Genomic DNA, 25,751 nt, shown 5'->3' with positions numbered 1-25,751 from the left:
GAAGCAGGACTGACAGGCCATTATAAAATGCAGAATCAAGAGGGAAAAAGTTATCTTCCTTTGAGATAGTATGAGTTAAACAACAACAAAAACCACCCAAAATTTAAAAACTAGTTTCAAGTTTAAAAACTTTTAAAAATTTTTTATTTGTTTTAATTAGTTACACATGACAGTAGAATGCATTCATGCACTTTGATAGATCATACATAGATAGGACATAGTTTCTCATTTTTCTGAGTGTACATGTTGAAGAATCACATTGATCATTTAGTCACATATATACCTACAGTAATAATGTCTGTTTCATTCCACTATTTTTCCTATCCCCACATCCCACCTCCGCCCCTCCCATCACATTCTTGTACTTAATATAAGGTAATGCTATTCTTCCCTAGTTTCCCCACCTTATTAAAAAACAAGTTTCTTTACATTATTTCTTAAGCTTGACTGACAGGTGCAATATACACTAATGTCACATTTACAGTAGTGACTTCATATTATTATGTGCATTTAACCAAACCATATTTGTGAAAATTTGAAGGTTATCAAAGCTGGAATGTTTACATTAAATAGTTTTTTAAAAAACAAAATATGTTGACTGGGCATATATATTCCCAAAGGTGAATGACATTTAAGCACACGGGTGATATTAAAACTCCTGGAAGATAATTGTCAAATATCAATGTTTTGTAGTAATGAATTGATAAAATAATATAATCTTAGCTCTGATATCATACTGACAAACATTTTAATAAAGGGAAATTGTACCTTTATCTTAGAATAAAAAGTTATATTTGACAATTTCTTAAATTTCTCTGACGATGGACTTTTATCCAACAGTGGGAAAGATATGTCTTATGTTTTACTTTTCTAAAAAGAGTAGTTTGTACTTTGTTGTGTATGAGGATTTGTTATCTATGACACTCTTGGTCTTCTAATATTGCTCTGTTTGGTATAAATAAAGCATGGTAAATAACAGCAACCATTAATGGGAGAATTCTCTGAAAACTGAGTTTGTTAGAAGACAGAAGTATTTCTGAAGATATATAAAAAGCAATATAAAAACTTCATATGTGAATACTGAAATTCTAAGCATATAAATAATACTGAAACCTGGCATGGTGGTGCATCTGTAATCCCAAGGGCTCAGGAGGCTGAGGCAGGAGCATTGCCAAGTTTAAAGCCAGCCTCAGCACTTTAGTGAGACCCCAAGCAACTTAGTGAAGCCCTGCCTCAAAATAACATTAAAAGGGCTGCAGATGTGGCTCAGTGGTTAAGCACCCCTGCATTCAATTCCTGGACACCCCCGGAAAAAAGAAGAACACTGCATTACTATTATGTTCTTTCTTTAATCTAATCTTTATTCTTCTTCCAATGCTTATTTCTTCAACTCAGAAGGTGTCCAAGCAATATAAATCCCCCAAATCTAACATCTGTATCAAAATTCCATCTCACGGGACTCTCAGAGGACCCAGACCTGCAGCCCATCCTCTTTGGACTGTTCCTGTCCATGTACCTCGTCACAGTGCTTGGGAACCTGCTCATCTTCCTGGCTGACAGCTCTGACTCCCACCTCCACACCCCCATGTACTTCTTCCTCTCCAACCTGTCCTTGGTTGACATTGACTTCATCTCCACCACGGTCCCAAGATGCTCGGGAACATCCAAACTCACAGCAGAGCCATCTCCTACGTGGGCTGCCTGACTCAGATGTCTCTCTTCATCATATTTGTCTGCATGGATGACATGCTTCTGACTGTGATGGCCTATGACCAGTTTGTGGCCATCTGTCACCCCCTGCACTATCCAGAAATCATGAACCCATCCCTCTGTGCCTTCCTGGTTTTGGTGTCATTTTTAATTAGCCGTTTGGACTCCCAGATTCACAATTTAATTGCATTACAGTTTACCTATTTCAAGAATGTGGAAATTTCCAATTACTCTGTCACCCTTCTCAAGTTCTTAATCTTGCCTGTTTTGATTCCTTTAACAGGAGCATAGTCATTTATTGTCTTTTTGCCATATTTGGTTTTCTTCCTGTCTCAGGAATCCTTCTCTCTTACTCTAAGATATTATCATCAATTCTGAAAATCCCATCCTCAGGAGGGAAGTACAAAGCCTTCTCCACCTGTGGGTCTCACCTGGCAGTTGTTTGTCTATTTTATGGAACAGGAATTGTAGAGTACCTTGGTTCAGTTATGTAACATTCTCCCCAAAACAGTGTGTTGGCATCAATGATGTAGACTGTGGTCACCCCCATGCTGGACCCCTTCATCTACAGCCTGATTTCAGGTCCTTTGTGTATAGACCAAGGAGTGAGACACCTGGGTCAAATGGTGGTTCCACACCAAAAACTTAACACCAAAACACAAATAACCCAATCAATAAATGGACTAAGGAACTGAACAGACACTTCACAGAAGATATACAATTGATCAACAAATATATGAAAAAATGTTCAACATTTCTACCATTTAGAGAAATGTAAATCAAAAGTACTCTAAGATTTCATCTCACTCCAGTCATAATGGCAATTATTAAGAGCCATGTGCCTCAAATCAACACAGCATTTCAAATATGGCTTCAGTTATCCAATCTGAATACCTAGCCCAAGTTATATGTACTTTCTCATTTCTGTTCTCTAAAATAAAATTGTGTGATACTTATGCCGTGGAAAGACTTTGCACATGAATTCAAACAATCTACAAATAGAGAATGTGGGGGGAAAAGGCTCACTTATACATTGCTGATGGGACTGCATATTGGTGCCACCACTCTGGAAAGCAGTATGGAGATTTCTTAGAAAACTTGGAATGGAACCACTTCTCTGTTTTTTTTTAAGTTCCATTTTTTAGGTTAAAATATAAATAATAAAAATTACTATTGAACCATAATAAGTATACACTTGAGTGACATTTATTTGGTCATTAAGTTTTTTTAAATAAAACATTCAGTTCTTTGAAAAACAGTGGGTCTACTGCCCAGAAGGATTGTCAAAGGACTGCAGCATTGGAATGATGTCAAACTCTGAAGTGTGTCTCAGACCAAGCTCTAAGCATCTCTCACTTCCCTCTGTTCCTGATTCACTTTTCCTAGGTTCATGAACGTCTCTGATGTTGAATAACTGAATGTTGCAGATGCTGCTGAGAGTAAGTATGGGGCTTCTGTGACCATGATATAGACACAAACCAGAGCTGCTCAATATCGTCTCCTGCTCTTAGGGACATTTTTTAGAAGATTGAAGGTACAGACAGGAGAGCACCACTGTGTTGAAACCCCGCTTGAGCATGGCCACAACCTGTGAATGTAGCAAAGGTCTATTCAATGTTTAACAACAAAGTTTTAATTTTTATCTCTCTGTGCATAACATAGTAGAGGCTCTAGGAAATCAGAAATGAGAGAGAGATTGTTTTTCACCCAATATAGCATACACATGTGAAAGGAGAATAAGAGGCTGTACCATTACAGAAACATGAAAATAGTAACAGGTCACAGGATAATTCATTTGTATAATACAGATTGACATTTCCATATTTACAATAAATAATTTTCTTTTGCCCATATATTATACCTTTATCGCATATGAATCACACAGGAAGAAACAATTTCTGTTTAATCTGGTTCAATGATGTTGTATCAACTAGAAATCATCTTGGAGGACATTGCTGAGTATCATAGACACTAGCACCTGCACTTTGCTCAATGTAGGATGAGTCCAGCCAACAGCAGCCAAAATTAAATTGTGAGTCTCTGGGTCTGATGCACTCATCTTTTTCAGTGTTTTCCAACAATCAGAAAGTTTTCAACAGAATAAAGTGGCCTTAGTTAGAGAAGCATCTCTGGTACATTCCTAACCCTTTAAAGTCCCTGAGTAGTAATGAAATCCAGACCTACTTTGCTCCCATTTGATGGAGAGGATTAATTATAATATACAGGTGGATGTAACAGCTGCAGGTGTGACCTGGAGTTGGGGACACAGGGGGATGTTCCCCCTGGACCTCTGTCTTTTCCCATCCATTCTTGCAGAAATGATGCAACTGATGCCCCTGACTGCTTTGTCCTGGAATCTACCAGAAATCCCAAAGGAAGTGCACAAGGAAATTGGTTCCATCCTGGACCAACAGGAAACTGAAACACATGATTGTTTTGTGAAGGGGACAACCTGTCAGCAATGGCTTGCCCTAATGCCATGTGCTTCAAATCCACACAGCGTTTCAAATGTGGCTTCACTTATTCAATCTGAATACCTAGCCCAAGTTACATGAACTTTCTCATTTCTGTTCTCTAAAATAAAATTAAGTGATCCTTATGCTGTGGGAAGACTTTTCATGTGAATTCAAACAATCTATAGATAGTACTTAGCTTAGCACCTGGCATTAAGAATCCCCAACAAAAATTCATCCTCATCTTCATTCACATCCTCATCATCTCCTTCACAGACTGTCTGGAGTGTTGAGGACACAGTTTAAAGGGATGCCTTTTCTCCCCTTGTGGATGACAGTGTGTGGCAGGAAGAGTCAGGTGGCAGTTAAAGAGGACTTTCCATAAGCTTTATGTTGTGCTCACCACAACAAAGCATATGAACTCACAGTACCATCCCTGATAATCTGCACCTTGTTCTCCCATCTGAGTGGACAAAGTGCATCCTCCTCCTTATGGCGAAGAAATAATGCTAGGCAATGTCCTTCCTCCACCCTTCCCTATCACAGCAGCTCCTGATTCACACTGGGTCTCTGCTGACTTAGAACTAAGGAGGGAAGCTCCAAAGCCCCCACCTCCCTGGTGCCCAGTGGCCCTGACTTCAGTCTTGGGGTTTCAACACAAGCTCAGTTAGGTGCTTCCTGATGCTGACATCCACAGCAGGAAGAGATGCATAATGGTGCCCACTGCACTGGGGTCCTCAATCTGAGGGGCTGGAGGCACAGGCTGGTTGTTGACTACTGTGTGACTTTGGTGGCTCAGTGCATAAGGCTCCTAGTTTGCCAAGTAGCTAAAGCATATCAGCAACTCTTAAGAGCTTCCTAATATTAATGATGTAGAAGATGAGCAGAAAATGAACATTTACCAATGTTTATCAGTTTATCTCTACTAAAGAAGAGGGTTCTTCTCTACTATAAATTTTACATTTCTTTAAAAAACATTTTAGCTTTATATTACTATTGTGGCAGTAAATTGAAGTTAAAAAATTTTCCTTTTAACCATTCTCAAGTATTATGATAAGCATCATTGATCACATAGATATTTTTTTTGAAATATTCATCATCACCATCTCAAAAATCTTTCATTATTTCAAAGTGATCCTTTGTTCCAAATATGAAGAACTCCCAAGCATTCCTCCCCATCACTGGCTGCAGGCATTGCACTTACATCATGTGTGGTATTAAACCCATCAATGTTCCTGAAGAGGCAGATTAACCCAACTTGATAATTAGTTATAATGAATTTTCCAACACACATCGAAACTGAACACCACAGGGTCTGAGATTTAGGCCATCCTGCTGGGCAGCCTCCTCAGGGCACCTTTAATGTCCCTGTTCCTCAGGCTGTAGATGAAGGGGTTCAGCATGGGGGTGACCACAGTGTACATCATGGAGGCGACTGCACCCTTCCTGGGAGAATGTGATGCAGCTGACCCAAGGTACACTCCAAGGCCTGTCCCTATAAATAAGCCAACAACTGCCAGGTGAGAGCCACAGGTGGAGAAGGCTTTGTACCTCCCCCCTGAGAATGGGATCCTCAGAATGGAGGAAACAATTTTATAGTAAGAGAAAAAGATCCCTGAGATGGGGAAAAGGCCATAAAATGCTCCCAGAAAATATTTGACAATGTTATTAGAGAAGGTGTCAGAACAGGAGAGATTCAGAAGTTGAGAAGGGTCACAAAAGAAACTGGAAATTTCCACACTCTTGAAGTTGGTAATCTTTAAGATCATCAAATTGTGCATCTGGGAGTCCAAAAGGCTGAACAAAAATGAAACCAAAATTAAGAAGCCACAGAGACGAGGGTTCATCCTGACCAAATAGTGCATGGGGTGACAGATGGCTACAAACTGATCATAGGCCATCACACTCAGAAACATATAATCCATACACGCAAAAATGGTAAAAACAGACGTCTGTGTCAAGCAGCCCACATAGGAGATGACTCTGCTGTGAGTTAGGATGTTCATCAGCATCTTTGGGGACCGTGGTAGAGATGAAATCAATGTCAGCCAAGGACAGGTTGGAGAGGAAGAAGTACATGGGGGTGCGAAGGTGGGGGTCAGAGCTCACAGTCAGGATGATGAACAGGTTTCCAAGGACTGCGACCAGGTCCAATGAGAGAAACAGTCCAAAGAGGATGGGCTGCAGGTCTGGATCCTCTGAGAGTTCCATTAGATAGAATTCTGATATGTGAGTTAAATTTTGTGCTTTTGTGTTGCTTGGACACCTTTTGAAACGCAAAGGGTGTAAGAAAAAAAATAAGGAAGAAACCCATCAGCAGGCTCCTCTCATTCTGCATGCATTTGAATTCAGGTATTCACTAGGAAGCTGCTCACATTGGAGATCCACATGCCCTCAACATAGGTCTCAGTCCTGAGTCACCCAGGATTGCACACTCTTTCACTGTTGCTATCTACATCATTCACACCTCTCTCCATACCCTATTTCAGACATTTAAGTGATCAATGTTAAAGGCCCAGGAGCAGAAAGTAGAAGTTCATGATTGCAGTAAATTATAGCCTGCCATTTAAGGGGAAATTCAGGAAAAGTAATGTTTTTTATTTAGAAAAAAATAATGTTCAAGAAAGTTTATGAAGAACCAGCTCAATTTGTTTTGTTCTAACAAGTTGAGAGTAATGAGTCTCAGTCAGAAAGCATAGTTATGAGCCATTTATCTTCTAAGAGACTCATCATTTTTTAAAATTTTCTCATTGCCCTCCTCTGCAGATTAAAGCTTGTTCTTTAAGGGTATGTAATATAATGCAAATTTCCTTGTCTTTGGCACATTTCAAATTTCAATAAACATTATTGAGCTAAATGCACAAAATCAATAGTAACCCTGATCACAAATGTGGCTAAAAGATGATATCAAAAACATAAATGATAAAAAAAACACTTCAAATAGTTTGATTTTATACTGGTTTATTTGTATGAACCCATACAATCTCAGCAGAATAGCTGGCATATAACAGAGCTCTTCACTGTTTTTTTTCCCTTTATTATGTACTCCAGCTGACCTGTGAAAACTGCTCATGGTTTTGTGATCTCAAGTCCATCAAGTTTGCAGTTTAAGATATCATCACCAAAAAAAAGCCCAAAGCTCAGCTTTTATTTCTAACCACATTATTTCCACTTTGTGGACTCTCTGGTCAGGCATTCCTAATGTGCAGATTGTAATTCTCTCCCTTAAGCTATGTGAGTGTAACTTGGGTTCATTATTTGTCTCTTCTTGCTGTGATTGAATTTGTCTACATTTGGGGTAATAATTACCTACCTTGGGTTTTAAAAATTTTTCCAATTACCTAACTAGTAGTTTTTGTCTCAGTTAATGTTATAATCATCTTTGGATATTTTAGATTATGCACTTACTGTAAAATCAGATCAACACCAGCTTAACCAGGATATCTGCATGTGGAATCCTAGGTGTTTTTTTTCTTACACCAGAGTTGGAAACCACTGTCTGACAACATCCTGGAACTTAGAAAAAGTTCCATGAATATTACCTTCTCATATTTCAATAACACCCACTACCTATGTTAAAATATAGGTATTTGACAATACTTGTCTCAGGACTAACACTGTATGGAGAGATTTCAATAATTACTTCATAAATTTGAGTTCTTAATGAGCTAGGGATTTAGGATAAAGAGAGGGGAAATACTGAATCTTAAAGGAAACATCCACAAGCCTTTGAGATGTAGAAAGCACAGTTATAAAACTTGAACAACATGCCCTTGGGCCCATGCCCTTGGCTCATGCCCCTGTAATATGGGGAAAATAAATATGTGCAGGGAAAATTGGTACAAAATTTGCAGCTCCACCCTGGCTCCACCTCCTGTCCAGGACCTGATATAGCCCTTCTATAAACATTGGACACCTAGCCCAAAACAGGTCTTCCTCTCAGCTTCAAGACAACCCACATTCTCCCTTTCATGTTTACCTGCCTTTAAAAATAAACCTCTGTCCAGCTGAAAATTCTTCTCCATCAATATGCTAAGAACCCCACTGGTCTGGAGTTGAGCTCTCCCTCTGCCCTGGGAACCCCTTGGACCTATCTCCAGAAGCATCTCTTCCCCCATAACATTACTATCTCTGCCTGATTCCACTCTCCTGAAAACCTGTCTCCTAAACATGCCTACTTCATGAAATGGGGAGGTGTTATTTTCTGTTGATGTTTCTATGTCAATATTAATTTATGTTCCCATAAAGGTTTCCTTTAAAAATTATCTACAGGGCACCTAAATCTCATCTAAGTAGTGCACAACAGAATATCTATTGCCCCAGAAATGCACCATTTACATTAAATTGAGGTACTAATTCCATTTGTGAAGATCATTCCTCTACTTCAAAGTCTTTATCCTACACAAAGCATTACCTGAAGAAAGTACACTGTTTAACCAGTAAGGTATGACAATCATTTCAAAATTGTTGTTCATCTCTCCATAAAACACAGATAAGAATTTCTATATAATATATCAGCAGGGGATAGGGGTGTGATCTCTGAAGAACAATGCATGTCCAAATTCACTCTTTAAGAGCAACATTTAGTTACCAATTTAAAAAATAATAATCATTATAGTTATATTTAATAGTTGCATTTGGTTTTTTCCATATTATTATGAGTGTATTATAGTTGTACATAATGGTGAGATTCATTGTTACATATTCATACATGCACAACATATAATGGTATAATTTGGCCAGTATAATTCCTAGTATTACCCCTTACCCTCCTATCCTCCATCCCACAGTCCTTTCCTCTGCCATACTGATCTCCCTTTGATTTTTAAAGAGCATTATAGTTATAATAGCAGTTGTGTTTATCCCAATATAACCATATGCCCATGAAGGGGAACCAGATGTGTAGAATCAAAAGGGTCTTGGCATGCATACTGGGCTGCTTACCAGATGGCCAAATGTGACATATTTACTGTGTTAAGTTTCCTCTTTCTCCAATAGGCCAAAACATAGCAATTTTTAGGGTTCAGAGAGAGAACATGGGAGTTCCCCATCGGAAAGTTGCCTTAGCAGCTGCTGGGACAGTCCCTCAGTCCTTCACTTTATTCGCAGGTACAGCTCCTCTTCTTCATCACAAGACAAAGCCAGGTCCTAGTTCTCCAGCAGTCATTTCTTAATAAGCTCACCAGCCACCTTGCATCTTTAGGATGGAAGGGGGTTGCATGGAGTGTCAGAACTGCCCAAGAAGACTAGGGTGGGGGCAGCTGTGGGATCCCAGGTGGGTTACCAATTTGTTACCAAAAGCTTCATCTTGTCCCCAATACCAATTCAGTATTAAAAACAGGGTTTTGAGAAAAAAAAAATAAGGAATATTGTTTTGCTAGTAAAGGAGAAACACAGAGGAATCTTGTCCTAGAGACTGTGATTCCTACCTCATCTTCATCTTAATATGTGTCATCAAAACACTGCTGACCATGACATATTCTCTGCATAATGACTCCTGAAGAAATCTTATCTCATCTGGTTTATAGGGTATTTGCTCAGGTAGAAGAGAAAGTGTTTGAATTTGAGTCATAAGAGCAACACTTGATGTCACAGCCCTGCCAGTGTGTGCCCAGTGTGTGAGAATCACTCCACTTCTCCTGGCTCCGACTGCTTAAGGAGAGAGGGAGAGCAACTCCCAGCTCCAAAACATGTGCAGCACCAAAGGGAAATTTGGAACTTGATAACTGATTGGTCATTGTCACTTTAAATTTAAAGTGTATGATTAGGGAAATGCCAACAGTATTGAGGAAAGAAATTGTCAACAGACCCCATAGACACCACAGTGGGAAACTCTGATATGTGCCTCAGTAGAAGGCTTGGATTTCAGGGATCCTTTCAGGTCCTACCACATTTTGCTATTTTTTACTTTAGAAAAACTATGCTCAAATTTGACCTAAGTTAGAGGGAATTAAATAAAAATAAAAGGTTCCTATATCCATGACAAGGACACAGAACAATGGCGATTAAATCACCATGATTTTCATGGCACAGTGCTTCAAAGAATGAAAGTACAGACTGGAAGCAAGAAGTCCATGAATCCAAATTATTTTGGGCCATTTTGGTGAAGAAAGATCAGGTGAATTCAATGTGGAACAGATCTCTTTTAGATGCCTCCCTGTGCCAAGACAAGCATGGGCCCCAATGAGTCACAAATAGAAAGAGGGTCACCCTCCCAAATACACAGCACAGACATGGGGAGCATTAAAATTAAAATATCCAATCCAGGAAGAGAAAAACTGTAAATTTGAGTAGGAGATAAATTCTTTGAGATGCATGAGGATTAACCTAATTATTACTAACAGTAACAATAATATCTAGATCTTAATTTGCTCAGAAATTTTTCAAAAATTCTGCATTATTCCTGTAAGAGCATGATATATCTATTTCATCCTTAGTCATGCAGTTGTATCAAACAAAAACCAACTCAGATATCAATGCTGTATCCAGACACTAGTTACTTTCTCTACTTCTCAGACACAATACATGAGACTGAAAGACTGTAAGACCCATCCGTTGTGTGTTTATATTTTCTTCCACCCAACATAAAGTTCTCTACCTATGTCTTAAATATAAGGTACACATTTAAACTCTTTCCAGTTATGTTAGTAAGAAGAAAATAAAGACATAATATTAAGTTTGTTTTAAGTTTAGAGGGCTGTTTTCAAGCATGTAGGGTTATATGGTGAAGTCCAAGGAGTTCCTGGAAGAGGCCCAAGACCATGATCTGTGCTGAATGATCATCAGCCTCCCCTACTGTGACCTCTCCTGAGACATGTGGCTGTTCTTACATAGTGCATACAGCAGGCACCCGCCCTGCTCTGTCTTGTGACCCCAGGAATCCCACAAGAAAGAGCACCATAGGCAAGGCTCTCTTTCTGCAGTGACAGGGACGAGGATTGGCTGGTTGGCTTGCTGATGGGACAGCCTGCAAGGATTCTCCTGTGGTGCCCAGTGTCCATGGTCAGACAGCCCAGTGCAAACATGCTGCAGTGTTTCCAACCAAACAAACAAGAGCAAGTTGCATAATTATAAAGTTCTTTTTTACTGTAAAATAATAATAAATGGGGCATGCATTTTCAGAGTGGGACAATGTACAGGAAATGAAACCGATGATAGGGAACATGTTGCTCACCCCTGAGCCTGGGAAGCCCTGAGCTTCAGTCTTTGGTTTCTGGCATCTTCCTCCTCATCCTTATCACCACCAGAGTCTTTTCATGGTATTTAGGGAATCTTTTTTCTTTTCATTCTTTCAGTTTTTTTTTCTTTTTTTGGAACCAGAAATTGAACTCAGAGGTGCCCAGCCACAGGACCATATCCTTAGCCCTTTTCATTTTTTGATACAGGACCTCCTTAAGTTGATTAGGGCCTTGCTAAGTTTCTGGGGCTGGCCTTGAACTTGTGAACCTCCACCTCAGCCTCCCAATCCACTAGGATTACATACACACACTGCTGCACCAGGCTAGTGAACACTTCCTAGGATACATTTTGTACCCTATGGGATACAGAGCCAGTGTGAATGAGACCACATTTTCAATAAGATATCTAATACCCTAGCAAAAATAAAAACATAAACTTTTCAAACAAGATGCATGAAAATTAACATACTGAAGACTCCCATCTGGATACTCAAACTAATATGATGTTTTTCCTTCTTATAGAGGGGCGGTACTTTCCATCTTTCTTCCAGGGTCCTAAGGCTCTATCTGCACCTAATGGGTTATACTGCTTCTCTGCTGGCTCATGACAAAGAAGTGCACATGCCAAGACCCACTCATACCTGGTGCCCAACAAAGGCTCAGACTCTGTGTCCAGCATTCCCAGGAATATGCTGTCAGCTGGGAGCTTCTTGATGCAGAATCACAGTAGGGGACACAGCCACACAGGTCACTGGACAAGAACTATCAATGAAAGGGCTGCAGGCACAGGCTGGACTGTGGATTAATATATGACCTTGAAAGCTCTATGCACAGTGCACAAAATTAGACTAATTGGTCCATGCAATGCCTATCTCTAAGGATTTCCCAACATTAATAAAGAAAGACGAAGAAGAGAAAATGAAGGTCCACTTAAGATTTGGACCCTAGCTGTAATTAGTAAGAACCTTGCAAAATTAATTACTTCTATCATTTTATGTTTTTTAAACACTTCCATTTTTTTCTTTTTTTAATTTGTTCTAACTGGTTATACATGAAAGCAGAATGCATTTCAATTAATTCATTGTACATAAACAGAGCACAACTTCTCATTTCTCTAGCTAAACATGATGCAGAATCACAAAACTCACGTAATTATACATGTACTTAGGGTAATAATGTCCATCTCATTCCTCTATCCTTCCCACCCTCCTCCCGTTACTCCCCTATGCCCAGTCCAAAGTTACTCCATTTTCCCTACCCACCACCCATTATGAATTAGCTTCTGCATATCAGAGAAAGTATTTGACCTTTGGTTTTTTGAGATTGGCTTAATTCACTTCACGTGATATTCTCCAGCTTCCTGTTAGGCTGAATAATATTTCATTGTGAATATACCACATTTTCTTTATCCATTCATCTGTTGAAGTGCATCTAGGTTGTTTCCATAGTTTAGCTTTATGAATAGAGCTGTTATAAACACTGATGTGTCTGTGTCTCTGTAGTATGCTGACTTCAGGTCCTTTGGATATAGACCAAGGAGTGGGGCAGCTGGGTCAATTGGTGGTTCCACACCAAAAACTTAACACCAAAAAAAATCTATAAATGGACTAAGGAACTGAACAGATACTTCACAGAAGATATACAATTGATCAACAAATATATGAAAAAAATATTCAACATTTCTAGCATTTAGAGAAATACAAATCAAAAGTACTCTAAGATTTCATCTCAATCCAGTCAGAATGGCAATTATCAAGAGCCATGTGCCTCAAATCCACACAGCATTTCAAATATGGCTTCAGTTATTCAATCTGAATTCCTAGCCCAATTTACATCAACACTTATGTTTATTTCTGTTCTCTAAAATAAAATTGTGTGATACTTATGAGGCAGGAAGACTTTGCATATGAATTTAAACAATCTACAAATCGCGGATGTGGGGGGAAAAGGCTCAATCATACATTGCTGATGGGACTGTAAATCAGTGCCACCACTCTGTGAAGCAGTATGGAGACTTCTTAGAAAACTTGGAATGGAAACACTTCTCTTTTTTTTAAGAAATAGAGAGAGAGAGAGAGGATTTTTAATATTTATTTTTCAGTTTTCAGTGGACAGAACATCTTTATTTTATTTTTATGTGGTGCTGAGGATGGATACCAGTGCCGCGCACATGCCAGGTGAGCGCGTTACCGCTTGAGCCACATTTCAGCCTATTCCTCTGTTTTTTTAAGTTCCATTTTTATTAGGTTATAATATAAATAAGAAAAATTACTATTGAGCCATAATAAGTATACACTTGAGTGACATTTATTTGGTTATTAAATTTTTCTTTGATTAAACATTCGGTTCTTAGAAATCAGTGGGTCTACTGCCCAGAAGGATTGTCAAAGAACTCTGCAGCATTGGAATGATGGGAAACTCTGAAGTGTGTCTCAGACCAAGCTCTAAGGGTCCTTCACTTCCCTATGTTTCTGCTTCACGTTTCCTAGGTTCATGGACGTCTCTGCCATTGATGTTGAGTAATTGAATGTTGCAGATGCTGATGAGAGAAAATTTGGGGCTTCAATGTCCGTGCCACTGACACAAACAATAGCTGCTCAATATCGTCTCCTGCTCTTAGGGACATTTTTTAGTAGACTGAAGGTACAGACAAGAGAGCACCACTGTGTGAAACCCCACTTGAGCATGGCCAGGACCTGTGAATGTAGCAAAGGTCTATTCAGTGTTTAACAACATAGTTTTAATTTTTATCTCTCTGTGCCTAACATGGTAGAGGCTCTGGGAAATCAGAAATAAGAGAGAGATCATTTTTAACCCAACATACAGCATATACGTATGAAAGGGGAATAAGAGGCTGTACCATTACAGAAATATGAAAATAGTAAGAGGTCACAGGAAAATTCATTTCAATAATACAGAATGACATTTCCATATTTATGATAACTAATTTTCGTTTGCTTATATGTTATATTCCTCACATATCAATCACACAGGAAGAAACAATTTCTCTTTAATCTGGGTTCAATAACATTGTATCAACTAGAAATCATCTTGGAGGACATTGCTGAGTATCATAGACATTAGCACCTGCACTTTGTTCAAGTAAGGATGAGTCCAGCCAACAGCAGCCAAAATTAAATTGTGAATCTCTGGGTCTGATGCACTCATCTTTTTCAGTGTTAAAACACTGATTGTTGTAAACAACAATCAGAAAGTTTTCAACAGAATAAAATGGCCTTAGTTAGAGCAACATCTCTGGTACATTCCTAACCCTTTAAAGTCCCTGAGTAGTAATGAAATCCAGACCTACTTTTCTCCCATTTGATGGAGAGGATTAATTATAAATATATAGGCAGATGTGGCAGCTGCAGGTGTATCCTGGAGTTGGGGACACAGGAGGATGTTCTGGATTACTTGTGCCCAAGGGACCTTTGTCTTCTCTCAGCCATTGTTGCAGAAATGATGCAACTGATGCCCCTGATTCCTTTGTCCTGGAATCTACCAGAAATCCCAAAGCAAGTGAACAAGAAAATTGGTCCCATCCTGGAGCGACAGGAAACAGAAACACATGATTGTTTTGTGGAGGGGACAACCTGTCAGCAATGGCTTCACCAAATGCCATGTGCCTTAAATCCACACAGCGTTTCTAATATGGCTTCAGTTATTCAATCTGAATACCTAGCCCAAGTTACATGTACACCTGTGCTCATTTCTGTTCTCTAAAATAAAATTGGGTGATACTTATGCTGTGGGAAGACTTTGCATGTGAATTCAAACAATCTAATTATAGTACAGACCTTAGTACCTGGAATTCAGAATCCCCAACAAAAGATCATCCTCATCTTCATTCACATCCTCATCATCTCCTTCACAGACCATCTGGAGTGTTGAGGACACAGTTTAAAGGGATGCCTTTCTGCCCTTGGGGATGACAGAGTGTGGCAGAAAGAGTCAGGTGGCAGTTAAAGAGGACTTTCCCTAAGCTTCCTGTTGTGCTCACCACAACAAAGCAGATGAACTCACAGTATCATCCCTGACAATCTGCACCTCGTTCTCCCATCTGGGTAGACAAAGTGCATGTTCCTCCTGATGGCGAAGAAATAATGCTAGGCAATGTCCTTCCTCCACCCTCCCCTTCCACAGCAGCTCCTGATTCACACTGGGTCTCTGCTGACTTAGAACTAAGGAGGGCAGGTCCAAACCCCCCCCCTCCCTGGTGCCCAGTGGCCCTGACTTCAGCCTCCGGGTATCAACACACGCTCAGTTAGGTGCTTCCTGATACAGACAACCACAGCAGAAAGAGAAGCATAATGGTGCCCACTGCACTGGGGTCCTCAATCTGAGGGGCTGGAGGCACAGGCTGGTTGTTAACTACTGTGTGACTTTGGTGGCTCAGTGCATAAAGCTCCTAGTTTACCAAGTAGCTGAAGCATATCAGCAACTCTTAAGAGCTTCCTAATATTAATGATGGAGAAGAGGAGCAGAAAATGAACATCTATCAGTGTTTATCAGTTTATCTCTACTAAGGAAGAGGGTTCTTCTCTACTATAAATTTTTTATTTCTTAAAAAAAAACTTTTTAGCTTCATATTACTATTGTTTCAGTAAATTGAAGTTAAAATTTTTTCCTTTTAACCATTCTCAAGTATTATGATAAGCATCATTGATCACATAGGTTTTTTTTGAAATATTCATCATCACCATCTCAAAAATCTTTCATTATTTCAGTGATCCTTTGTTCCAAATATGAAGAACTCCCAAGCATTCCTCCCCATCACTGGCTGCAGGCATTGCACTTACATCATGTGTGGTATTAAACCCATCAATGTTCCTGAAGAGGCAGATTAACCCAACTTGATAATTAGTTATAATGAATTTTCCAACACACATCACAACCGGACACTACAGGGTCTGAGATTTAGGCCATCCTGCTGGGCAGCTTCCTCAGGGCACCTTTAATGTCCCTGTTCCTCAGGCTGTAGATGAAGGGGTTCAGCATGGGGGTGACCACAGTGTACATCACGGAGGCCACTGCACCCTTCCTGGGAGAATGTGATGCAGCTGAACCAAGGTACACTCCAAAGCCTGTCCCTAAAAATAAGCCAACAACTGCCAGGTGAGAGCCACAGGTGGAGAAGGCTTTGTACTTCCCCCCTGAGGAGGGATCCTCAGAATGGAGGAAACAATTTTATAGTAAGAGAAAAAGATCCCTGAGATGGGGAAAAGGTCATAAAATGCTTCCAGAAAAATATTTGACAATGTTATTATAGAAAGAGTCAGAACAAGAGAGATTCAGAAGTTGAGAAGGGTCACAAAAGAAACTGGAAATTTCCACACTCTTGAAGTTGGTTATTTTTAAGATCATCAATTTGTGCAACTGTGATTCCAAAAGGCTTAATAACAAGAACACCCAAATTAAGAAGCTACAGAAGTGAGGATTTATAATGACCAGGTAATTTAGGGGGTGACAGATGGCTATAAACTGGTCATAGGCCATCATACTCAGAAGCATATAATCCATACAGGCAAAAATGCCAAAAAGAGACATCTGTGTCAGGCAGCCCACGTAGGAGATGACTGTGCTGTGAGTTAGGATGTTCACCAGCACCTTGGGGACCATGGTGGAGATGAAACCAATGTCTGCCAAGGACAGGTTGGAGAGGAAGGAGTACATGGGGGTGTGGAGGTGGGAGTCAGAGCTGACAGCCAGGATGATGAGCAGGTTCCCAAGCACTGTGACCAGGTACATGGACAGGAACAGTCCAAAGAGAAGGGGCTGCAGGTCTGGATCCTCTGAGGGTTCCATTAGATAGAATTCTGATACGTGAGTTAAATTTTGTGCTTTTGTGTTGCTTGGACACCTTTTGAAAAGCAAAGAGTGTAAGAAAAAAAAAGAAACCCATCAACAGGCTCCACTCACTCTGCGTGCATTTGGATTCAGGTATTCACTAGGAAGCTGCTCACACTGGAGATCCACACACCCACAACATAGGTCTCAGTCCTGAGTCACCCAGGCTTGTACACTCTTTCACTGTTGCTATCTACATCATTCACCCCTGTCTCTACACCCTATTTCAGACATTTAACTGATCAATGTTAAAAGCCCAGGAGCAAAAAGAGGAAGTTCATGATTGCAGGAAATTATAGACTACCATTTAAGGGAAATTCAGGAAAAGTAATAATTTTTTTTATTAAGAAAAAATAATGTTCATGAAAGTTTATTAAGAACCACTTAAATTTGCTTTGTTCTAACAACTTGAGGGTGATGTGTCTCAGTCAGAAAGCATGGTTATGAGCTACTTATCTTCAAAGTCTTTCATCATTTTTGATTTTCTCATTGCCCTCCTCTGCAGATTAAAGGTTGCTCTTTAAAGGTATGTAATATAATGCAAATATTCTTGTCTTTGGCACATTTCAAATTTAGATAAATATGATTGAGCCAAATGCACAAAAAAAATGGTAACCCTGATCACAAATGTGGCTGAAAGAGATGATATTAAAAACATAAATGATAGTAAACACTTTGAATAGTTTGATTTTATGCTGGTTTATTTGTATGAACCCATACAATATCAGCAGATTAGCTGGCATATAGAAGAGCTCTTCACTGTTTTTCTTTCCTTGATTCTTTCCTTCAGCTGACCTGTTAAAACTGCTCCATGGTTTTGTGATCCTAGGTCATTAACAATCAATTTTTTTTTGACACAAAAAAGGCCCAAATCTCAGCTCTTATTTCCAACATACTTATTTCTACTTTGTGGACTCTCTGGTGAGGCATTCCTGATATGCAGATTGTAATTCTCTCACTTAAGCTATATGAGTGTAACATGGGTTCATTATTTGTCTCTTCTTGCTGTGATTGAATTTGTCTAAATTTTGAGTAATGATTACCTATCTTGGGGTGCTTGTTATAAGAAATTATTTAAAAAATCTTTCCTATTGACTAACTAGTGGTTTTGTCTCAGTTAAGGTTAATGTTCATCTTTGGATATTTTAGATTATCTACATACTGTGAAATCAGACGAACAGCAGTTTAATCAGGATATCTGCATGAGAAATCCTAGGTTTTTTTTCTTACACCAGAGTTGGAAACCACTGTCTGACAACACCCTGGCACTTAAAAAAAGCTCTATGAATATTACCATATCCTATTTCAATAACACCCACTATCTATGTTAAAATATAGGTATTTGAGAATACTTATCTCCAGACTAATACTGTATAGAGAGATTTGATCAATAACCTCAGAAATTTGAGTTCTTAGTGAGCTAGAGATTTAGGATAAAGAGAGAGAAATATTGAATCTTCAAGGAAACATGCAATATTTACTTTGAGATGTAGAAAGCAAAGTTATAAATCTTGAACAACATGCCCTTGGCCCAAGCTCTTGGCTCATGCCCCTGTAATATGGGGAAAATAAACAAGTGCAGGGGAAAGTGGTGCAAAATTTTGCAGCTCCTCCCTGGCTCACCTTGAGTCTGGCACCTGATACATCCCTTCTATAAACATTGGATACCCTACACAAAACAGGGCTGCCTCTCACCTTCAAGACAGCTCACATTCTCCCTTGCATGTGTACCTGCCTTCATAAATAAACCTATGTCCATGCCTCTGTCCAACTCCTGCTGAAATCCTTCTCCATCACATATGACAAGAACCCCACTTTGTGGACTCTCTGGTCAAGCATTCAGGTATTCACTAGGAAGCTGGAACTTCACTATGTCAGAGCTGAGCTCCCCCTCTGCCCTGGGAATCCCTTGGACCCATATCCAGAAGCATCTCTTCCCCTGTGACGTTACTATCTCTGCTGATTGCACTCTCCTGCAAACCTGTCTCCCAAACAACCTACTTCATGAAATGGGGAGGTGTGATTTTCTGTTGATGTTTCTATGTCAATATTAATTTATGTTCCCATAAAGGTTTCCATTAAAAATTACATAAAGAGCACCTAAGTCTCATCTAAATAGTGCACAACACAATACCTGTTGCCCCAGAAATGCACCCTTTACATTAAATTGAGGTGCTAATTCCATTTGTGAAGATCATTCCTCTACTTCAAACTCTTCATCCTACACAAAGCATTACCTGAAGAAAGGGCACCATTTAACCAGTAAGATATGGCAATCATTTCAAAATTGTTGCTCATCTCTTCATATAACACAAATAAGAATTTATACATAATATATCAGCAGAGGATAGGTGTATGGTTTCCAAAGAAAAATGCAGGTCCAAATTTACTTTTTAAGAGTTACGTTTACTTACCAATTTTAAAAAGTAATTATTATAGTTATACTTAATAGTTGGGTTTGTTTTTCCCCATGATATTATGAGTGTATTATAGTTGTACATAATGGTGACATTTATTGTTACATATGCATACATGAACTCAATATAATGTCATAATTTGAGATGTTTCATTCCCTAGTACTTTCCTTTTCCTTGCATCCTCCCTCCCCTAGCCCCATTCCTCTTCCATACTGATCTCCCCTTGATTTTTTAAGAGCATTACAGTTATACAAAAAAGTACTTGGTTTATCCCGATATAACCATATGCCCATGAAGGGGAACCAGATGTGTAGAATCAAAAGGGTCTTGGCATGCATACTGGGCTACTTACCAGATGGCCAAATGTGTCACAAGTTTACTGTGTTAAGTTTTCTCTTTCTCCAATAGACCAAAATATAGCAATCTTTAAGGATCAGAGAGAGAACATGGGAGTTTCCCATAGGAAAAGTTGCCTTAGCAGCTGCTGGGGCAGTCCCCCAGTTTTTCACTTTACTCACAGGTACAGCTCCTCTGCTTCATCAAAGACAAAGCCAGGTCCTAGTTCTCCAGCAGTCATTTCTTAATAAGCTCACCAGCCACCTTGCATCTTTAGGATGGAAGGGGGTTGCATGGAGTGTCAGAGCTGCCCAAGAAGACTAGGGTGGGGACAGCTGTGGGATCCCAGGTGGGTTACCAATTTGTTACCAAAAGCTTCATCTTGTCCCCAAACCAATTTAATATTAGAAACAGAGTTTTGAGAAAAAGGAAAAATAAAGATTATTGCTTTGCTAGCAAAGAAGAAACACGGAGGAATCTTATTCTGGAGACTGTGATTCTCATCTACATCTTCATCTTAATATGTGTCATCAAAACACTGTTGACCATGACATATTCTCTGCCTAATTCTAAAAAACATAATTTTTTCAAATTTGACTAAGTAAATAAATAAATAAATCTTACCTTGTTTATACAATATTTCCATGTTGCTCAGGTAGAAGAGAAAGTGTTTGAATTTGAGTCATAAAAGCAGCACTTTACTTGATATCACAGCCCTGCCAGTGTGTGCCCAGTGTGTGAGAATCCCTCCACTTCTCCAGGCTCCGACTACTTAAGGAGAGAGGGAGAGCAACACCCAGCTCCAAAACATGTGCAGCACCAAAGGGAAATTTGGAACTCGATAACTGATTGGTCATCATCACTTTAAATTAAAAGTGTATGATTAGGGAAATGCCAACAGTATTGAGGAAAGAAATTGTCAACAGACCCCCATAGACACCACAGTGGGAAACTCTGATATGTGCCTCAGTAGAAGGCTAGGGTTTCAGGGATCCCTTCAGGTCCTACCACATTTTGCTATTTTTTACTTTAGAAAATCTATGTCATGAGTGCTCAAATTTGACCTAAGTTAGAGGGAATTAAATAAAAACGAAGGGTTCCTATGTCCATGAAAAGGTCACAGAGCGATAGTGATTAACTTGTCATGATTTTCATGAGGCATTGCTTCAAAGAATGAAAGTACAGACTGGAAGCAAGAAGTCCATGAATCCAAATTAATATGGGCCATTTTGGGGAAGAAAGATAAGGTGAATTCAATGTGGAAAAGATCTGTCTTAGATGCCTCCCTGTGCCAAGACAAGCATGGGCCCCAGGGAGTCACGAATAGAAAGAGGGTCACCTTCCCAAATACATAGCACAGATATGCGGAGCATCAAAAATAAAATATCCAATCCAGAAATAGAAAAATTCTAACTTTGAGTAGGGTGTAAGTTTTTTGAGTTGCATGAGGATTAACCTAATCACAACCAACAGTAACAATAATATCTAGATCTAGTTTGCTCAGAAATTTTTCAAAAATTCCACATTATTCCTGTAAGAGCATGATGTATCTATTTCATCCTTAGTCAATGCAGTTTTATCAAACAAAAACCAACTCAGATATCAATGCAGAATCCAGACACTAGTGACTTGCTCCTTCACAGACATAATAAGTGGGACTGAAAGACTCTAAGGCCCGTTCGCTATGTGTTTTTGTTTTCTTCCACCCAACATAAAGTTCTCTATCTATGTTCTAAGGTTTTCAATATAAGGTATACATTTAAGTTTTTTTTCCAGTGATGTAGAATAAAATAAAATAAAGACAATATATTAAGTTTGTTTTAAGATTAGAGGACTGTTTTCGAGCATGAAGGGTCATATGGTGAGGTCCAAGGAGGTCATGGAAGGGGCCCAATAGCATGATCTGTGCTGAATTATCATCAGACTCCCCTACTGTGACCTCTCCTGTGACCTGTGACTGTTTTTCCACAGTGCATACAGAAGGCACTCGCCCTGCTCTGCCCTTGATCACCAGGAATCCAGCAAGGAACTGCACCATGGGCAAGGCTCTCTTTCTGCAGTGACAGAAAAGAGGAATGGCTTTTGGCTTATTGATGGGACAGCCTGCCAGGATTCTCCTGTGATGCCCAGTGTCCATGGTCAGACAGCCCAGGCTGCAGTCTTTCCTACCTAACAACAAGAGCAAGTTGCATAATTATAAAGGTTTTTTTTCTCTAAAATAATAATAAATGGGGCATGCATTTTCAGAGTGGGACAATGCACAAGAAATGAAACCGATGATAGGGAACACGTTGCTCACCCCCTGAGCCTGGGAAGCCCTAAGCATTAGTCCGTGGTGCTCTCGTTTCTAGCATTGTCCTCCTCATCCTTATCACCACCAGAGTCTTTCATGGTGGTTAGGGAATCTTTTTTTTTTTTCATTCTTTCAGTTTTTTTTTTTCTTTTTTTGGTACCAGAAATTGAACTCAGGGGTGCCTAGCCACAGGGCCATATCCTTAGCCCTTTTGATTTTTTTGAGACAGGGCCTCCCTAAGTTGATTAGGTCCTTGCTAAGTTGCTGAGGCTGACCTTGGACTTGTGAACCTCCACCTCAGCCTCCCAACCCACCGGGATTACATACACACACCACTGCACCAGGCTAGTGAACACTTCTGAGGACACATTTTTTTACCTATGGGAAACAAAACCAGTGAAATGGAGAGCATATTTTAAATAAGATATCCGATACGCTAGCAAAAATAAAAACATAATTTTTTCAAACAAGATGCATGAAAATGGACATACTGAAGACTCCCATCTGGATACTCAAACTGTGATGTTTGTACTTCTAATAGAGGAGCAATACTTTCCATCTTTCTTCCAGGGTCCCAAGGCTCCATCTACACCTACTGTGTTATACTGCTTCTCTGCTGGCTCATGACAGAGAAGTGCACATCCCAAGACCCACCCATACCTGGTGCCCAACAAAGGCTCAGAATCTGTGCCCAGTATTCCTATCAATATGCTGTCAGTGGGGAGCTTCCTGATGCAGAATCACAGCAGGGGACACAGCCACACAGCTCACTGGACAGGAACCATTCACTGAAGGGCTGCAGGCACAGGCTGATTGGGCCCTAATATATGACCTTGGAAGCTGAATGCACAGAGCTCATTATTGAACTAATTGGTCCATGCAATGCCATCTCTAAGGACTTCTCAACATTAATGCAGGAAGATGAAAAAAAAGAAAATGAAGGTACACTTAAGATTTGGACCCTAGCTCTAATTGGGAGGGACTTTGTGTACTCAATTTACTGCTCTCACTTATGTGTTTTAAAGATAATCAACTTTTAATGTCTATTCTCAGTATAAATATGCAATATATTGTAAATAATAAAACATTGCTATTTGAACCTAATGAGCATATGCTTTAGTTACATTTATTTGGTCATTTTTTAAAATGAAGCATTCAGTCATTTAAAAAAAAAATAATGGTTCTCCTGCTCAGGACAATTGTCAAATAACTCTGCAGCATTGGAATGATGAGAAACTCTAAAGTGTGTCTCAGAATATGCTCTAAGCTCTCACTCCCCTCTGTTCCTACTTTACTTTTCCTAGGCTCATGGACATGTCTGCCATTGTTCTTGAGTAATTGAAGTCTGTAGATGCTGTTAAGGAGAAGTATAGGGCTTGTGTTTCAGTGACCAGACACAAACAAGACCTGTTCAGTCAGTGAAAACCAGCAAAGGGTGGACATTCAACCAAAGCAGAAATTAAGTCAAAATTAAAACCAGAAATAAATCAAAATGACAGGGAACACAAAACATATCACAATAATAACCTTGAATGTCAACAGCATAAACTCATCAATCAAAAGACATAGATTGGCAGATTGGATTAAAAAGCAAGACCCAACAATATGGAAAAAGACATTTGCAGGCTGAAGGTGAAAGGATGGGGGAAAACTTATCACTCATATGGATTGCATATACAAGCAGGGGTTTCCTTTTTCATCTCAGATAAAGTGGAGTTCAAACCAAAGTTATCAGAAGAAACAAAGAAGGACATTTCATACTTCTTAAGGGAAGTATATATAAGCAGGACATACAATTAAAAATAGTTGTGCCCCCAAAAATGGAACATCTATGTTCATCAAACAAACCCTTCTCAATTTCAAGAGTCAAATAGACTACAGCACAAGAATACTGAGTGAATTTAACACACCTCTCTCACTACTGGACAGATCTCCAAACAAAAACTAAATAAGGAAACTTTAGACTAAATAACACAATCAATAATTCAGACAACATACATATATAGAGAGTTTAATTCATCAATAAATCTATATGCTTTCTTCTCAGAAGCATGACTCTTTCTCTAAAGTAGACCATATCTTATGCCACAAAGCAACTCTTAGTAAATAGAGAGAGAGAGAGAGAGAGAGAGAGAGAGAGAGAGAGAATACACTACATTCTATGAGACCACAATGGAATGAAATTAGAAATCAATGATAAAATAAAAAATACAAGCTATTGTAACAAATGGAGACTAAATAATACACTATTGAATGATGAATGGATAGTAGAAGAAATCAAGGATTAAATACAATTCTTACAAGTAAATGAGAACACTGACACAATATATCACAATCTCTGGAACATCATGAAGGCAGTAGTGAGAGGAAAGTTTATTGCATTGAGTGCATTCATTAGAAGAATAAAAGGTCAACAAATACATGGCTAAAACTACATATCAAAGCCCTAGGGAAAAAAATAATAAGAAGAAATCAACACCAACAGCAGTAGAAGACAGGAAATAATTAAAATGAGAGCTGAAGTCAATGAAATCAAAACATTTGAAAAAACTTTAAAAAAGTTGGTTCTTTGAAAAAAATAAATAAAATAGAGGAACCCCTGGTCATTCTAACAAAAACAGAGAGCAAACTAAAATTATAAAATACAAGATAAGAAAACATCAAAACGGACATGTCTGAAACACAGAAGATAATTAAAAACTCTTTTGAAAATTTATATTCCAAGAAATTAGAAAATAGAAATGACATTAAAACATTTATAGACTTTTGACCTACCCAAACTGATGAAGATGTCATAACTGATTTAAAGAGATCAAGTTCAAGTAATGAAATAAAAGTGTCATCAAGAGACTACCAACTAAGAAAAGTCAAGGTCCAGATGGATTCTTTTTTTTATGTTGAACAGTCATATTTGTAACATAGTTTTATTGCCTTGGTTAATTGTACTGTTAACCTAGTATAGATTAAATTATTTAACATAGAACAGTGATTTAAAGTTTTCAGTTTTTTTGAATATTTTTTGTTTTTGGGTGGACACAATATCTATTTTATTATTATTATTATTATTATTTTATTTTTATTGATTTAAAAAATAAATGACAGTGAAATGCATTACAATTCTTATTACACATACATAGCACAATTTTTCATATCTCTGGTTGTATATAAAGTATATCGGCACCAATTCACGTCTTCATACATGTACTTTGGAAAATGATGTCCATCACATTCCACCATCCTTGCTAATGCCCTGACCCCTCCCTTTCCCTCCCACCTCTCTGCCCTATCTAGAATTCTAGATAGCTGTGCAGACTCCTCAGTGCTCCATTAATGTCCCTGTTCCTAAGACTGTAGATGAAGGGGTTCAGCATGGAGGTGACCACAGTGTACATCACTTGTGCCACTGCACCCTTTTTGGGAGAATGTGACACAGCTGAACCAATGTATTCATCAATGCCTGTTCCATTAAATAAACAAACACAGCCAGGTGAGACCACAGGTGGAGACGAATTAGTAC

The 25,751-nt window shown here is 39.0% G+C and overlaps 3 pseudogenes; 1 reads left to right on the top strand and 2 right to left on the bottom strand.

Moving 5' to 3' along the window:
• Positions 1-1,510: 1,510 nt before the first annotated feature.
• On the top strand, positions 1,511-2,204 carry LOC143401212 (olfactory receptor 7E24-like; annotated as a pseudogene).
• A 3,281-nt stretch (positions 2,205-5,485) lies between these two features.
• LOC143401206 (olfactory receptor 7E24-like) lies at positions 5,486-6,374 on the bottom strand (annotated as a pseudogene).
• A 9,884-nt stretch (positions 6,375-16,258) lies between these two features.
• LOC143401202 (olfactory receptor 7E178-like) lies at positions 16,259-17,014 on the bottom strand (annotated as a pseudogene).
• Between the last annotated feature and the right edge of the window lie 8,737 nt (positions 17,015-25,751).

Source organism: Callospermophilus lateralis, chromosome 1, assembly GCF_048772815.1.
Source record: "Callospermophilus lateralis isolate mCalLat2 chromosome 1, mCalLat2.hap1, whole genome shotgun sequence".
Taxonomy (NCBI): Eukaryota; Metazoa; Chordata; class Mammalia; order Rodentia; family Sciuridae; genus Callospermophilus; species Callospermophilus lateralis.
This window is presented reverse-complemented; position numbering and strand designations above follow the sequence as displayed.